We start from the raw sequence: 18969 nt of genomic DNA on the forward strand, positions 1-18969 counted from the left end.
TAAATGTTTTTTTCCAAATTTTTGCTTCCAAATTTTTGCTCTTCATTATTTGTCCAGCATCATTACAATGGGAAATTATGTATACGCCCTTCTTCACTTTATTTCCATTATATTTTTTTAATATTCTATCAATATTATTATCATATTTGATTGTTAATATTTTATATTATTTTCCTCTTCAAATATTAAATATTAAAAAATATATATAATCAAGAAACTGAAATCAAATTGAAATTTGGGATTGACAAATACTGTTTTCAAATTTAAAAGAATGGTTAATGGTTTTAGTTTATGTTTTAAATTTCCATAACTGACCGAAATTTAACCGATATATATGAAAATATTGTGCTCCGCGCTATGAAGTAAGTTTTACCGAATGTCAAAAGGGTTATAGAATCTCTTAATTTTTTATTAGAATAATCTAATCTTATTTTAAATATGATTCTTTATTCCATATACAGAGGTTGAGACCTTTAAGGTATGCATTACATTACATCATATTACTCTTACAACTCTTTACTTTGGTTATTCGAAATTATATCGAACGTAGATTGATTTGAGCATGGGAAAGTCTCTTGCCAGATTCCAATTGTTTTAGAGTATCGAACCAAATCTTCCTCGCAAACATCTATATCTAACGATGTGAAATTGCTCACCACGTTATCATTGGTGCGGTGAGCGTGAACCTAAGAAACTACCATGAGTTCATCATGTGAATTTATTGTATCTAAAGTCATCTCGATTGATGCGGACATCCTAACTAAGATCACTGATCACAGGCGCTCTGGCGGATCCCCAAGACATCAGGCTCACGAAGGTTGTACCTAGGAGGGTGGATCCCCAGGACAAGCCAGCGGGGCGAATCTAGGAATGCGCAAGGAGGCGTATCAACATCTACCTTGGGCGGATCTCTTGGACTACTTGCTCCCGAAGTAATTCACCAACAACCCTGACAATCCGTACCTGTACCATTGTACCGATTGTCGGGGCGTATCACCCATTTTACCCTTCAGTCGATAACCTGAATGTAACCCTAGTAGGGGTAATCTTTGTCTTTTGTCATTATTAGAGGGGAGTATTTAAACCCTCATTTTGTAAGAATGACGGCAACTTTTAATCAATCAACTCTTTCTCTTTGAGAATTCAAGGTTTAATACATTTTATCTTGGGATTCACTCCTTCTAGTTTAGCTAGAGAAGAACATATTTGTGGGTTTACGATTAAAACCTCCATTTATCGCTTTCAATCTGTATCAGTTGGTATCAGAGCCAATCGTTTCTTGACCCGAAACTTCTTTTGGCAATGGTTCAACCCCAACAACCGCAAGATTCCATGGAAACCAGTGACCGGAGGTATGAGGAGCTGAGGGAGCACCTCGCGGAGCAGATCCAAGCCAGCCATGAGCGGCAGAGGCAAACCGACCAACGATTCCTAGAGCTAACCACCTCCTTCGAAAACTTCAAGCTGGAGGTTCTGGTGATAATCCGACCCACTGCGGGAGGACTGACCCATAGAAATGAAGGAGTCCGTGAACAACCGCTTCCACAAATGGATCCTAGGGATCCTGAGGTAAGAAGACCCAACTTTGTCATTGTGCATAACGCTGATAGTGATAGTGATGACTTTGAGGGTATCGGAAATGATGATACCGTTAAAACTATGAGGGATGTTGGGCCTGTTGACAACCGAAGTGTGGAGGTTGCTAGGGGATACCCAGGTCTAGGGAACTTTGATAGAGATGATGCCTTTAAGTTAAAAATAGACTTACCGTCTTTTGGAGGCGAACTGGATATAGAGGGGTTCTTAGACTGGCTATCGGAAGTTGAACGTTTCTTTGAGTATGCTGGGATTCCTGATAAGAGGAAAGTAAGGCTGGTGGCGTATCGCCTGAAGGGTGGCGCATCAGTTTGGTGGGATCAGATGAGGGAAGAGAGAAGAAGAGGGGGTAGAGATCCGATTCGATCTTGGCTACGGATAAAGGCGATGTTGAGGGAGCGGTTCTTACCGCCGGATTATGAGCAGTATATTTACAGCTCCTACAGGGGATGATCTAAAGGGACCCGAAGTGTCCATGAGTATACCTCAGAGTTCTTGAGGTTATCAGCAAGGGCCAACTTGTCTGAAATTGAAAGCCAAAGGACCTCTAGGTATCTAGAAGGGTTGAGATACAACATCCAGGATCGTATTGGCACACAGATGGTGGTTCGAGTACAAGATGCTAGGAATTTAGCCCTCAAGGCTGAATCCCAACTGACCGGAAGATCCAGGAGATCCACCACTACTGAGTATATGCCTGGAGGAAGAGATAACGTGAGGTCTTATGACAAAAGCAAGCAGGTGGCGAGTGCCAGTGGGGCCAAGGTTAACAGTGTGGGAAGGGGATCTGTTGGAGATACTAGGCCATACAAGGAAGCACCTATACCACCTAAGAGCAACAATCCGTATGCGAGGCCAGCACCTTTCAAATGTTTTCGGTGCAATGAGCCAGGCCATAGATCCAACGAATGTCCTAGGAGGAAGAGCGCCAACATGGTGGAGAGATATGAGGATGACTATGACGAAGGGGATGAAGTATTTTGCGAACCCTTAGGAGAAGATGATGATGAGGCGGATGAAGAGAGATACACCATTCATGTGGTACGGCGTTTGTTAGTCTCCAGCCGGGTAGAGGGAGATCAGAGGCACCGCCTATTCAGGACCCGCTGTCTTGTGAAAGGTGGGCGATGCAATGTGATAATAGATAGTGGGAGCCAAGAGAACATTGTGAGCAGCAGCGCCGTTCAGAAGTTCGGGTTGTTGGCGAATGCGCATCCCGACCCTTATAGAGTGGGATGGATCAAAAACGTGGGTGAGCTTAGGGTGACCTAGAGATGCAGGGTACCTATTGTGATTGGTGATTACAGTGATGAAGTCTGTTGTGATGTGGTCGATATGGATGCCTGCCACCTATTGTTGGGTCGACCCTGGCAGTTTGATAACGATGCCACCCATTCAGGAAGAGAGAACACTTACAGATTTGTGAAGAATGGGGTGAAGTTCGTCCTTACGCCAATGATGAGAGAGCCAAAGGCCGACGAGAAATCTACTTTGGTAGTTTGTCCTACACACAAATCGTTTGTCAGCGAATGTGAAGAGAGCTAAATGGTGTATGTGGTAATGGTTAAGGCGAATCACGAATCCGCCCAAAGGGACGAAAGGGAGACGCCGAATGAAGTGACCCGCCTACTTGGCGAATATCAGGATCTGTTCCCTAACGAACTGCCAAGTGGGTTACCACCTTTGAGGGACATCCAACATCACATCGATCTTGTGCCTGGGGCTAGTTTACCAAGCCTCCCACATTATCGAATGAGCCCAAAGTAGAATGACATCATGAGACATAAGGTGGAGGAACTCATCGAGATGGGATACGTTAGGGAGAGTATGAGTCCTTGCGCCATTCCAGCTTTACTTACACCAAAGAAGGATGGGTCTTGGCGGATGTGTGTTGACAGTAGGGCTATTAACAATATCACCATCAAGTACAAGTTCTCGATTCCAAGGTTGGATGACATGCTAGACCAACTTAGCGGATCTCGAGTCTTCTCCAAGATTGATCTCAGGAGTGGTTATCATCAGATATGAATCCGATCTGGGGATGAGTGGAAGACCGCCTTCAAGACGAGAGATGGATTGTATGAATGGTTAGTTATGCCATTTGGGATGACCAACGCCCCCAGTACTTTTATGATGTTGATGAATCAGATGCTTCGCCCCGTGATTGGAAAATTTGTAGTTGTGTATTTTGATGACATCCTGATTCATAGCGAGACCTTGGTGGAACATGTGGAGCACTTGCGGACAGTATTTGACCTATTAATGAAACACCAGCTATACGCCAACACTAAGAAATGTGATTTTGTCATGGAGAGCCTGGTTTTCCTTGGGTTCGTGGTTAGTGGCGATGGGGTCCAAGTTGATGGAGAGAAGGTAAGAGCCATCCGAGAATGGCCTACTCCGAGGAATGTGGGGGACATCAGGAGTTTTCATGGGCTAGCAACCTTTTATCGGCGATTCATTAAAAACTTCAGCTCTATAGTCGCCCCATTGACGGAATGTTTGAAGAAGGGAAAGGGGTTCAAGTGGGCAGACGCCCACGAAGAGAGCTTCGCCTTGATCAAGGAAAAGCTGAGTACAGCGCCAGTGCTGGCATATCCCAATTTTGATAAGCTGTTCGAAGTTGAGTGTGATGCCAGTGAGTTGGGATTGGTGGTGTCTTGATGCAAGAAAAGAGGCCCATTGCATACTTCAGTGAGAAGCTCTGTGAGGCACGGCAAAAATGGGCAACTTATGATCAAGAGTTTTTATGCTGTAGTGAGGGCGTTGAAAGTATGGGAGCATTACTTGTTGGGAAAAGAATTCATCCTCTACACTGACCATCAAGCTCTCAAGTACCTGGGAAGTCAGAAGCAACTTCGAAGCTCCATGCATGCCCGGTGGTCCGCCTTCATAGATAAGTTCCCCTATAAGCTTATCCATAAGGCTGGAAAACAGAACAAGGTGGCGGACGCCTTGAGTCGAAGGGTGTCACTAATCAAGACAGTAAACCTGGAGACCGATTGTTTTGAACACATCCGAGGAGAATACTTGGCGGATCCTGATTTTGGGAGTATTTGGGAAAAATGTAAGAACCAGCATGGAGATGGAGCGTATCACCTGATGGATGAGTATCTCATGAGGGGCAACCAGCTTTGCTTACCTTGCACCTCCATTCGTGAGAAGGTTGTTCGGGATCTACATAGCGGATCCCTTGGAGGGAATTTTGGGCGAGACAAGACTTATGAAGCAGTGAGTTCCCGTTATTTCTGGCCTAAGATGAGAAGAGATGTTGCCTACTTAGTAGAACGATGCTATATCTGCCAGTCCGCCAAGGGACGCACTACAAATGCTGGCTTGCTGCTACCTTTGCATGTGCCAGAAACCATCTGGGAGGATCTGTCCATGGACTTTGTCCTAGGGTTACCCAAAACTCAGAGGTGCATGGATTCCATCTTTGTCGTGGTTGATCGGTTTTCAAAGATGGCTCACTTCATACCATGTCGCAAGACTAATGATGCTTCGGCAACAGCGAAGCTATTCTTCAAAGTGATTGTAAGGCTACATGGCGTACCTAAGAGCATTGTCTCGGATCGTGATACGAAGTTCCTCAGTCATTTCTGGCGGACGTTGTGGGCTCTGTTTGATACGTCTCTGAAATTTAGCACCATCGCCCACCCTCAAACAGACGGACAGACAGAAGTGGTCAATAGAACTTTGGGAAACTTACTATGCATCAAATGTAAGGATAAGCCCAGGATGTGGGATGTGGTTTTAGCCCAAGCTGAGTTCGCCTACAACGGCTCTGTCCATTCGGGAACCGGGAGATCTCCATTTGAAGTGGTATACACAAAGACCCCAAATCACGTCCTTGATATAGCCCATCTTCCCAAAGGAAATGTGACCGCCAACCAGCTGGCCAAGGATTATATACAGATGCACCAAGAGGTGAAAGAGACTCTTGAGGAGAGAAATCAGAAGTTAAAGACCAAGGCGGATGAACACCGCAGGGACCTAGTTTGAAGTCGGGGATGAGGTTATGGTATACTTGGGCAAAGAGAGACTCGCCAACGCCGCCAGTAGCAAGCTTCGGCCTAGGAAATACGGGCCATATAAGATCACCAAGAAGGTCAATGCCAATGCCTATCATATAGCATTGCCGAACTGGCTTGGTAAAATCTCACCAGCATTCAACATTCGTGACCTTAGCCCATGGAAGTTGGATGGTCCTTTGGAGTTCAAACAGGGCGAATCAGTGCCGAGTTCTTTTAAAGAAGGAGAGAATGATGCGGACATCCTAACTAAGATCACTGATCACAGGTGCTCTGGCAGATCCCCAAGACATCAGGCTCACGAAGGTTGTACCTAGGAGGGCGGATCCCCAGGACAAGCCAGCGGGGCGAATCTAGGAGTACGCAAGGAGGCGTATCAACATCTACCTTGGGCGGATCTCTTGGACTACTTGCTCCCGAAGTAATTCACCAACAACCCTGACAATCCGTACCTGTACCATTGTACCGATTGTCGGGGCGTATCACCCATTTTACCCTTCAGTCGATAACCTGAATGTAACCCTAGTAGGGGTAATCTTTGTCTTTTGTCATTATTAGAGGGGAGTATTTAAACCCTCATTTTGTAAGAATGATGACAACTTTTAATCAATCAACTCTTTCTCTTTGAGAATTCAAGGTTTAATACCTTTTATCTTGGGATTCACTCCTTCTAGTTTAGCTAGAGAAGAACATCTTTATGGGTTTACGATTAAAACCTCCATTTATCGCTTTCAATCTGTATCATCGATCATAGAGAACGTCGTAATTCCTCTCCTTATCAAAACTGATGAGCAATGTATAACAAAGGTATCATGTAATATGAGCAAGGAAGACTCTAATACTTTCACAAACATACTCGCAACAATACCTTCACAGCTGAATAAGATAGAATGTAACACTCGTAGTGCTCTAACTACCATGGTATGAGTCACTTCAAACAACTAATTTGACACTTTTATATGGAACTCCATACCATTTAGAGTTCCAAATTTTGCTAGAAAGTTGTTCGAGATTTTCTTAATGACTCTATTACTATGTTGATCCCAAAATGTGAAAACACGAGTGATATGAAAGGCTTTTGTTCTATCTCGTTAACCATTGCTAATGTCCTGGCTAACCGTTTGAAATATAATATTTCTCTCATTATCTCGCATATCCAGTCTATTTGTTCGCGATAGTTCCATAATTAATAATGTGTTGGTTGTATTTAAGTCTCTACATTATATGAAGATGAATAGTAAAGGTCAAAATGGCAATACAACTCTTAAAATAAACATCAGTAAAGTATATGGCTAGGTGGATTGGGGTTTTCTTAAAAATGTTATCAAGAGAATGTGCTTTCATTACAAGTGAGTTGATTGGATTATGTTGTGTGTGACTTCAATTTCCCACGCTGCAAAATGGTAATCTAGTTGGTTATATTATACTTGGTAGAGGGTTATGCCAAATGGCACACTTTCTCATTATTTATTTATTTATTCCTTTTGTAGAGATGCTTTTTCTCAATTGATCTATAAAGCATAGGATTAAGGTCTGTTGCATGGGTGTCATATCGGTTCGGGAGCCTCTTCAGTTTCTCATCTTATGTTTGCAGATGGCAACTTTTAATTCTTTGACGCTTGAATATACGAGAGTAAGATTGTTGTACATATCCTTTTGGACTATGAAGTGGTGTGGGTTAAGCTATCAATTTGAATAAGTCGGGTATATTTTTAGTACCAATGTTCCTAATGGCTTGACGATAACTATTTGTTCTTTGTTACAAGTCAACACCTCACTAGATATTGGGTTATCTTTGGTTTCTTGAAAGATATGCTACACAAGACATTTAGTAATTAGGGTCTCAAACTCCTTTCTAATGTAGGGAAGTATGTTCTTATTAAGTTAGTGGCTCAAATGTTAGCTATATTATGTATATTTGCTTTTATCATATTCGGTATTAGTGTAAGTGGAAGATTGTTGGTGTGTGCCCTAGTCCTGAGACATTATAATCTTGATAGTACCCTTGATCGTAAGGCTATAATCTACATTGTTGATTCACTTATGCAAATCAACCTTACAGAGTCTCTAAGATTGGTTATCTACTCATGTTTAACAAGTTGAGGACCTGAGCAAGTGAAACCATGAGGCAATAAGATAATATTATGAACCATCCCTATTATGTTCTCATCGTGTGAACAATGATGAACCAAAAGCTAGTTAGTATTTTGGTTGTTGATGGTGTTTCACCGGTCATAGATATTCAATGGCATATGGACTTATGAAACTGCAAGCGCCGGATCGGCTCGCTATGAGAACATCACCTGGTTACAGTGTCATAAATGGTTCTCATGTAATACTCACAAATGAGCCTTTAGACCTAGAGTCACTATGAGGCCTAAATGAGACATGATATTCTTAGATAATTTGCCTAACGGACTATGACTGTGTGCCAAGTTTTGGGATGGTTGGGTATGTTCTGAATCATGCTTAGAAACCATGAGTGAAGCGCGGGGATTGTTACTCTCCTATGGGAGAGAAGATATCGTCGGCCACTTGATTAGTGAAGTTGAGAAGTGTGTGGCCACACCCAAATGAGACATTCACAGATATTGCTCATTCGATCTTATCAATTTACGTAGAGATAAAGAAAGGTATGAGCACTAGATGAGGGTGATAATGTCATACCTCATGTCAAACTTGATACCAACTAGTAGGGATCACCTTGAAATTACTATTAGGTTTTAAGTCTTTAGATATGAGATATCTATCTAATTTGAGTTATCATAACAATTTGTTAGAGTTCTTTTATGACTCATGGGACGAAAGTGTCTTTCGGGCCCCTTACCATGATTAGATAGACCTATATGATCTACGCCTATAAAATCTGGTTGGAATGCACATTCTAGGTTGCTTTGAATATATATAACAGTTATATATATTCAAGAATAAATATATCAGTATTAAATCGAGTTTGAGTGAACTGGAATTTAATTAGATTAAAATCCACTCCAAGTCAAGCCCAATAAATTTATACATATGGAAGAATATCTGATAGGAGATTATATTTCAATTGGTTGAAATATAAATCAGATAATGAATATTTATAAGATTGGATATTATGGATAAATATAGTTATATATATATATATATATATATGTATTAGAGATGGAGGTCGGAAAGGAGAATGAAACTCTGAAGACCCCAACAGGTTGGCATGAACATAAAAAAAACCAAAACAAATCGAGCCCAAAATAAAGAAAACAAGAAAATAAAAAGTTATACAAGCAACCTGAAAAGAGGAGATTAAGTAAACCTATACTGAGGGAGACCTAAAATGTCATCTCATAAAGATTACACAAAAATTAGGGATAGTGTCCCACCATACTAAATGATCAGTAGTGAGACCATAATGAGCAAGAGCGTCAGCGACTCGATTACCTCCCTGTAAATGTGTGAGACCGTGACAAGCATCTATGAATAGAGGTGAAGACATGCCAACCAGTCATAACGGATTTTCCAAGGAATGACAATAGATTTTGACTTAAACAGCTCCACATCAAAGGTTGAATCGGAATCCAACCAAAGTTTGTGCCAACTTCTATCCCAGGCCTGATTAACCGCAAAAATGGTCGCTCATGGTTCAGTAAGAAACGCAAAAAAGGAGGAGATCGAAAAAGAGAACATACCAAGAGAAAAACCTCTACAGTTTCAAAAAATACCCCCACTTCCTGCAGCGCCCAAAGCACTAGAAGTTGATCCGTTAGTATTTACTTTAATCCAGTCAAAGGAGGGTGCTCTCCAACGAACCATGATACAGATGGTGCATGAGGCGGGTGCCAAGGTAATAATAACTGATCCAAAATATGACGATCTACCGTAGAGGTACCAGAGGCTCTAATATAAACTAAATCCACTTCTCTGATAAAGTTCCAGAGCTTTCGGAGCACTACAGAGATATTAGGAGTCACACCGTTGAAAATAGCATCATTCCTATTATACCAAATAAGCCAAATAGCAGAAACAATTGTTGATGTCCATAAGGTGTTGGAAAATTTATATATAAATGAAATTAGTATAAATTCCAATAGTCGCCTTTGTTCATGAATAGTTGTGTTCGTTTATGATTAATCGTGTCAGTTCATGAATAGTCGTATTCGTTCATGAATTGTCGTGTTCATTCGAGAACATACATGTCCATTCAAGTTTAATATATACATGATGGAGCTGTCAGATTTACACACTTTGAAAAATTACTCTCTGAAATATTTCTGCTCTCTGTACGTTGTTGTTTTGTTCTACTCCAGTGATAACTAATATACACTCGGTAAGAGTTTGCTTGGGTAATCTGTTGTATCCTGGGAGACGATTGTCAATAGCGACAATATCTGTCTTAAGAAAACTGCTAATACAGGCCTCAGATTTGTCTAAACTCTTTCTTTTTAATTTTTTGTTTATTGTTCATATTTTCTTTTTGTGTTTATTTGTTTTTGGTTTAATCATTTCTAACATTCTCAAGACAGATGAATATTTTGTGATTTCCAAAATACACAGAAGAAAGCGTATCTTTTTTTTTGTTTTCAAATTGCGAAAATTTAAATGCATGTTTTTAAGGAAAACTTTAAAGAATACCAAACAATATTGTTTATATAAATTATAATCTTGGTTGGTTGCACAAATGATCTCTGAATATCAAATGAGTAATTGTCTTTGTGCAAAAGCATACATATCTTGGTTTCATGGACTAGTTGTTCACATGAAACTATTTACTGGGCTATTATAATTTTGGTTTCTTATTGTATTTTTTTTCCTCTGAACTATTCTTGATATTTATTTATTTTAAATAAACTTTGCAATGTTTTTCTTAAGGAAAAAATGGACAAGAGATACATGCATTGTAACTTAAGTTTCATCTTTGTAACTTAAGTTTTATATTTCTTTAACTTCTTTAATATGCATCGAAATATATGTTGTTGTACTTGTTATTGGTGCCTAGTTTAATATTTTTTTTAGTTTTTATAAGTTTGTCGAGCATCATTAATAGAAAATTCGTTATATATAAACGATATATTTTTTTTATTGTTAATTATTGTATTGTTTCTGTTTGTTTGAAACAAATTATTGTTTTATTTCTAACTTAATCTGTTTGAAGTTTCAGAAAAAAATGGTTGAGATTGAGAATACAAAAGGAACTAGTTCTAATGTAAATCAGAACATGGAGATTCCACAGCCTACTCGTCTGCCAGTATCTGTGCCAACTTCTATCAGCCACAGTGAACGTCCTGAAAAATTCACAGGTGTGAATTTTAAAACGTGGCAACAAAAAATGTTGTTTTACCTTACTACGCTTAACTTGGCTAAATGCTTAAAGGATGATCCTCCTGTAATCAGAGAGGATGAAGTAGATGTTGCTACCACCTTTAATGCAATGGAAGCATTCTGACTTCCTTTGCCGTAATTATATTTTAAACGGCTTGACTGATGCACTTTAAGGATTCCTTTGTTAAACTGACTCCTCAGACTGGAGAAAAGCTTTTATGGGAAATTCTGCTACCTCTAAGATCAAGGGGATTGGGACTATAATTCTAAAGATGACTTATAGGAAGGAAGTGAAGCTGCAGAATGTCTTTTATATTCCAGAGATTCGAAAGAACTTGGTTTCAGGAAGCATCCTTAGTACACACGACTTTAGGATGGTCTTCAAAGTCGAAGAGTTTATTTTGACTAAAGGGGGAATGTATGTGGGAAAAGGATATGTATCCAATGGGATGTGAAAATTTAATGCAATTTCTTATAATTCAAGTTCAATGAATATTAATAAGAATGACGTTTCTTCCGTTTATATCATTGAGTCATTTAATTTATGGCATGGTAGACTTGGACATGTTAATTCTAATACGATGCATAGATTAATTAATTTAGATCATATCCCTTCATTCCCAATTGATTATAAACATAAATGTAAAATTTGTGTAGAGTCAAAATTAACAAAATCTTCGTTCCATCTAGTGGAAAGAAAAACAGAACCGCTTGATCTAATACATGGTGATATTTGTGACTTAAAGTTTATTCAAACTAGAGGAGGTAATAAATACTTTATTACTTTCATTGATGACAGTACCAAATATTGCTATGTATATTTGCTTAAAAGTAAAGACGAGGGTATAGAGAAATTTATCCTTTATAAACAAGAGGTGGAAAACCAATTTAATAAAAAGATTAAAGTGGTTAGAAGCGATTGTGGTGGTGAATATGTTGAACCATTTGGAGAATTTTGCTCCAGACATTGAATTATTCACGATGTAACACCACCGTACTCTCCTCAGTCTAATGGAGTAGCGGAGCGTAAAAATTGTACCTAAAAGAAAATGATGAACGCAATGCTAAATAGTTCTGGGTTGCCACAGAACATATGGAAAGAAACTATTTTATCGGCAAATCACCTTTTAAATAGAGTGCCCCGCAAGAAATTAGACAAGACTCCATATGAATTATAGAAGGGAAGAAAACCTACCTATAATTACTTGAAAGTGTGGGGTTGTCTTGCTAAAGTAATGGCTCTATTGCCAAAAAGAATGAAAATAGGTCCAAAGACGGTGGATCGTATTTTCATTAGCTACGCGCTTCACAGTAATGCATACAGATTTCTTGTGCATGAATCTAAAAATCCTGAGATTCATAAGAACGCCACCATGGAATTAAAGAATGCATCATTCTTTGAAAATATATTTCCTTGTAAGGAAAAAGAAGATGGTTCGAGACCTAAACGGGCTTTAAAAACTGTTGATGATAACAGTCAGGACCCTCAACAAGAAACTGATGTTGAAATTGAGTGAGAGGCTGAGCCTAGAAGGAGTAAGAGAGCTAGGGTAGAAAAATCATTCAACCCAGATTTTCTAACCTATATGGTAGAGGTGGAGCCTCAAACATACAACGCAACTGTAAGCTCAACGGAAAGCCTTTTATGGAAAGAGGCTATAAGGAGTGAAATTGACTCCATCTTGCAAAACCAATGTACATGGGAATTAGTAGACCTCCCTCTGCGAATGAAACAACTAAGCTCTAGATGGATTTTCAAATGAAAAGTGAAAGCAGATGGAACAATTGATAAGTATAAAGCCAGATTGGTTATAGACAAAAAGAAGGTCTTGACTACTTTGACACGTACTCTCCCATGTCTAGGATAACATCTATTAGGATGATACTTTCAATCGCCGTTTTGCGAAACCTTAAAATACATCAAATGGATGTTAAGACGGCTTACTTGAATGGAGATTTTGATGAAGAGATCTACATAGAGCAACTTGAAGGTTGTGTAGCTTCAGGCCAAGAAAGAAAAGTTTGTAAATTGGTGAAGTCTTTATATGGATTAAAGCAAGCACCAAAACAATGGCATAAGAAGTTTGATGATGTCATGATGGCAAACAGCTATCAAATAAACGAGTGTGACAAATGTATTTATGTCATAACTAAAAATGAAGGATATATCATTTTGTGTTTGTATGTCGATGACATACTTATTGTTAGAAGTAATGACAAGATGGTGAAGAGTACCAAGGACATGTTAAACTCACGGTTTGATATGAAAGATATGGGACTCGCAGATGTGATTTTGGGTATCCAAATCAAACGTTCACCTAATGGTATCATCTTGACTCGGTCACACTATGCTGAAAAGATTCTTGGCAAGTTCAGTAAGAGTGATTCTGGTATCGCCAGAACTCCACTCGACACTAGCCAACATTTGTGTAAAAATAAAGGTGAAAGCGTTGACCAAGTAGAATATGCAAGAGTTATAGGCAGTCTAATGTATCTCATGAGTTGTACAAGGCTTGATATTGCTTTTATTGTCAGCAGTTTAAGTAGATACACGAGTAATCTAGGGGAAATCCACTGGAAATCCATTGTAAGAATACTTCGGTATTTAAGCCATTGTATAGGGTTTTTAGATCCCTTTTAGTTTATTTTTGCTTTATTTCCATTCAATTTCAGAATCATTTTGTTCTCTTTTGGTTAAAATCAATAATTTCCATTATTTATGGCATTTTCTGTATTTTCAGGTGTTTTTAGGACTATTCGAGCATTTCCAAACCAGACTCGTGCCATTTGGAGCATGTCCGGACAATTCGGGGGCCATTAGAGCAAATTCTGGAAGCCCAAGGACCAGAACAGATAACTTCCGGAGAGAATTGCCACCTCTCAGCGCCTGTCTCGCCGAGACAGTGCTTGTCTCATCGAGACAGGCCCTCGTCTCGTCGAGACACAGCCAGTCTCAATGAGACGAGGCGGACCGATGGTTCCCAAAGGAACCATCGCGTGGTGTCTCGACGAGACGCCCAGTGTCTCATCGAGACACCCTTTCATCTCGTCGAGACACCTCTTGTCTCGATGAGATGAGAGGCTGGAAAGTAATTTCCCAGCGTCTTCTCACCTGAATTTTGGCTGGAAAAATGCCTAAACTACCCCTAACAAAGCCTAGACTATAAATAGAACATTACATCTTCTTTGTTAGGGTTCCTAGTTCTCTTTTCACTTTTCCTTCCTTTTTTCTTTCCTTGTATCAGCTTTTATCATTAGATTTGCTTCCATTGTAATTGTTTTAAGCTTCTTGAAGATTGAAAGAGGAGATTCTCTCCCATTTGTAATCAGAATCAGATGAAATCGGGTTTTATATTTCTAATTCCTTTAATTGTCTCTTGCTCTTTACTTATTGAAGTTAATGGAGATTATTGTTGATGAATTGTGTTTAAATTTTTTGGTGAGTTTGATTATGAACTAATCCCCATCCTGTCTGGGATGGGGATGAGATTGATTGGTTGATCATGTATGATTAGGGATTTAGTGTATGGATTACTCCCAATTGATCAGATTGTGCATGCTTAATGTCCTATATTTATATGGGATAGGATCGTGGCTCGAGTGAGATTCGATGATGATCAACTAGCCCTGGAAGAATTGAACCTAATGCCTAGAATATGACAAATATAGGATCACAGATGGGTAGTAACCTGACCAAGGGACTACCTATTCTGAATTAGCATGATCTGACCTCGCTAGAGGCCACTAGGAGTGCGGTTCAGTGGCTGGGCTACGGCTTTGGCGTCAATCACACAGAACCTAATGCTTTGCATGCCCTAGGTTGTATGCCTAATCAAGCCGTCAACCGACTGCATGTGAATAGACTGCAAGTGATTGACCATATTTATGCAGTTGACTAGGTGATTACCGTCAATCGTCCTTCGGATAAACATCTGAATCCCAGCATATTATACATGGAATCCAATTAAGAGCATCCCCATCTTAGGTTGTTTCATCAATTGAATCGAATCCTACCCCTTCAATACCTTTTATCTTTTGTTTTAGAAATTTATCTCTTTTAACAACTCCACTAAATATTCAACCTTCCGAACAATTGCGTTATTTTCCTTAGACCGATTAGTTGTGGCAAATAGTCTTTGTGGTTCGATCTTATGCTTAAGCACTATACTACTTGCTGCGATAGGATACACTTGTCCTATTTATTGTTATATATTTTGCAAGCATCAAGTTTTTGGCACCGTTGCCGGGGACTATTTTTGTTTATAACTAGTTTACTCTTAGTGAGAAGTTTGTGTAATTGTTTGGAATTCAAAGAACCAAGGTTCTGGGGATCACTCATAGTTGCAACTTGATTCTTAAGCTGAAATTGTTCTTGCAGGACATAAGAAGAGGGCACGATGGCCGAAGATATGTCGGTCATGTAGTTGTTGAAGGCAAAGCGGCCTACAAGCACCTCTGGCATCCTCGATCCGGCAATAACAGCAGAGTCATTTAAAATCAGACCAGCAATGATCCAGATGATTCAGAACTCGGGACAGTTCGGTGGGGATTACTACGAAGATCCTAACTCACATCTTGACAAATTTGTGGAATATTACAGCACCTTCAAGTGTGAAGACGTCACATCTGAACAAATCTTCCAGAAGCTGTTCAGATTTTCTTTGAAAGAAGAAGCTGCAGAATGGCTAAAATCCGTCGAGCCAGGCTCTTTCACTGACTGGGACACTACAGTATCAGCGTTCATAGCAAAGTACTTCCCTCCATCAAAGACTGCACAATTCAGAAGCGAAATCATGTCGTTTAGGCAGTCCGATAGTGAGAACCTGCATCTAGCCTGGGAGAGGTTCCAGAGGTTGTTAAGAAGGTGCCCCCACCATGGTTACCGGCAGTACCAGCTTGTTGACATGTTCTATTCAGGGATATCTCCTGTCAGCCGCGCCTTTCTAAATGCAGCAGCGGGAGGAAATCTATTCAACAAGATCGCAATACAGGCTTACAATCTGGTGAAAGAATTAGCTGAACGGAGTGCATGTTGGCATGTTGAAAATCCGGCTCCGAGAAGAGGTACAATAGCCGAGGAGTTCCCAGGAACATATTCAAAACCAAATCCTTAAATAGCAGCACTTACAGAAAAGGTAGCTCTGCTGGAAAGTCACCTGAAATCACCAGAACCAGTAGCAAGCTGTGAGGTTTGCAGCGGAGGGCACAAGAGCGTGGAGTGCCCAATGGTACTTGAACGGATCCAATATTTGAAACAGTATGGGTCAGATAGCACGCATTGGCAGCAGGACAGATACCGAGGTTCAGGTTCTGAGATCGAATTGGAGAGGAGTATAGATGTCCTGATAGAGATCATGAGTGCCATAGAAGGAAGGTTGGCACACAATGAAGCATTCTACCAAAGACTTCAAATGCAGGTCAGTGAATTGGTAGAAGAGGAAGCACGAGTAATCACGCTTAGAAGCGGAACACAGGTAAGCGGACCAGATTTTGTGCCTCAACGAGATGAGGGCTCAGACCCCACTCCTGGTAATATCTTGTCTATCCTATCTGCTCCACAAGTAAGTGTTTTTTATCCAGCTTCGATAACTGACACTGCCGTACCACCAACACAGGTGACATTGCCTTATCCTACTTCTAGGGGAGCTAAGTTAGATAAGGATTATTCCAAGATGTTGAATGTGTTTAAGAAAATAGAGATTAACCTTCCGTTCCTTGAACTTCTTGAGAATATGCCTGTGTATGGAATTTTTTTTGAAAGAATTGATCTCTAAAAAGAGAAAATTAGGAGATCATAAGACTGTAATGCTAAGCCAGGAATGTTCTGCAATGCTCACAAATCCACTTCCAAAAAAATCTAAGGATCCTGGTAGTTTTAGCATACCCTGTACAATAGGCAAAGTTCACTTTAAACGTGCTCTATGTGATCTTGGCGCAAGCATTAATCTGATGCCTTTGTCTGTTTATAGGAAATTGGGAATGGGAGATCCAAAACCAACATCAGTCACAATACAGCTGGCTGACAGGTCGATAAGGCATCCGATAGGAGTGGTGGAAGACCTCTTGGTCAAGGTAGATTAATTCATCTTCCCGGCTGACTTTGTGATAATGGATATCGAAGAAGATGATCAGGTTCCTATCTTACTAGGGAGGCCTTTCCTCGCGACAGGGCGGACACTGATTGATGTTGAAGGGGGTAAACTAATTCTCCGATTGCAGAATGAGGAAGTAGAATTCAATATTTTAAAATCTATGAAATTTTCTATTGATGATGAATGTTGTAATTTTCTGAGCCTTACTGACTCTTTGGTTGAGAATACTTTTCAGGAAAATGAAGACAGGAATTTGAATATTGAACTAGAAGAGGAGGAGCCGTCGGATGTAGACATTGAGGTCGAAAGTAAAAAGGGATGTAATTGGGCCCGACACGATGAACTCCTGGATAGAGAAACCAAGACAAGGCCTAAGACCTCGATTGAAGAACCACCAACCCTCGATCTGAAACCCTTACCTTCATATTTAAAATACGTGTTCTTAGCACCTCCCGTACACTTACCTGTAATTATTTCTGTTGAACTTACAGGTCTTGAGGAAGATCGCTTGGTGGAGGTGTTGAGGAAGCACAAGGGAGCCTTTGGATGGCAAATGTCTGACATCAAAGGAATCAGCCCATCTCTCTGCGAACACCGGATCTATATGGAGGATAAGGTGAAGCCGAATGCTCAACCACAAAGAAGGCTCAACCCAAAAATGAAGGAGGTAGTGAAGGCTGAGGTGATTAAGTTGCTTGATGCAAGGATGATCTATCCGATCTCTGACAGCCAGTGGGTGAGTCCCGTGCATATGGTGCCAAAGAAGGGGGGCACAACAGTGACGTTGAACGAGAAGAATGAATTAATTCCGGTGCGGAAAACTACCGGGTGGCGAATGTGCGTGGACTTCAGGAAATTGAACGACGCCACCAGGAAGGATCATTTTCCTCTTCCGTTTATTGATTAGATGCTTGAACGCATGGCAGGTAAGTTTTTCTTTTGTTGTGTGGATGGGTATTCGGGCTACATGCAAATATCAGTGGATCCTGATGATCAGGAAAAGACCACTTTCACTTGCCCTTTTGGGACATTTGTATATAGACGGATGCCCTTTGGGTTATGCAATGCACCTGCTACGTTTCAGAGGTGCATTACAGCTATATTTTCTGATATGATAGAAGAATTCATGGAGGTCTTTATGGACGATTTTTCTATTTTTGGTACGACTTTTGATAGCTGTTTGCATAACTTGGGATTAATGCTGCAAAGATGTGAGGAAACTGACCTAGTCCTAAACTGGGAAAAGTGTCAGTTTATGGTCACTGAATGTATAGTTTTAGGACATAAGGTATCACGAAAAGGTATTGAGGTAGACCCTGCTAAAATTGAGGTCATTGAAAAACTACCTCCCCTTTCCAGTGTCAAAGCAGTTAGGAGTTTTTTAGGCCATGCTGGTTTTTATAGACGCTTCATTAAGGATTTTTCTAAAATTGCCAGGCCTATGACCCAATTGTTACTGAAGGATGCCAATTTTGTTTTCACATCTGAATGTCTTGAATCTTTTAACACCTTAAAAGATAAATTGACTAAAGCTCCTATAATGGTTAGTCCCAATTGGGATTTACCATTCGAGCTAATGTGTGATGCCAGTGACACAGCTGTAGGTGCATGCTTAGGTCAAAAAGTGGATAAAATTTGCCAACCAATTTCATATGCCAGTAAAACTCTTAATGACGCTCAATTAAATTATACTACTACCGAAAAAGAGTTATTAGCTGTGATTTTCGCACTTGACAAGTTTCGTTCATATTTAGTGCTTTCAAAAGTTATTGTTTACACTGACCATGCTGCACTGAGGTATTTGTTCTCTAAACAGGATGCAAAACCTAGAATCCTTAGGTGGATTCTGATGCTGCAGGAATTTGATCTGGAGATACGAGATAAGAAAGGAGTCGAAAATGTGGTTGCTGATCACCTCTCCAGATTAGAACAAGAGGAGGTGGATGCAGATA

The 18969-nt window shown here is 40.1% G+C and overlaps 1 non-coding gene across 1 annotated transcript; it reads right to left on the reverse strand.

Annotated features, from left to right (window-relative positions):
- Window positions 1–15700: 15700 nt before the first annotated feature.
- On the reverse strand, window positions 15701–15807 carry LOC136231660 (small nucleolar RNA R71). The gene has a single exon (XR_010690030.1). It is a non-coding gene; the product is annotated as a small nucleolar RNA R71 (small nucleolar RNA).
- Window positions 15808–18969: the final 3162 nt, after the last annotated feature.

Source organism: Euphorbia lathyris, chromosome 5 (assembly GCF_963576675.1).
Source record: "Euphorbia lathyris chromosome 5, ddEupLath1.1, whole genome shotgun sequence".
Taxonomy (NCBI): Eukaryota; Viridiplantae; Streptophyta; class Magnoliopsida; order Malpighiales; family Euphorbiaceae; genus Euphorbia; species Euphorbia lathyris.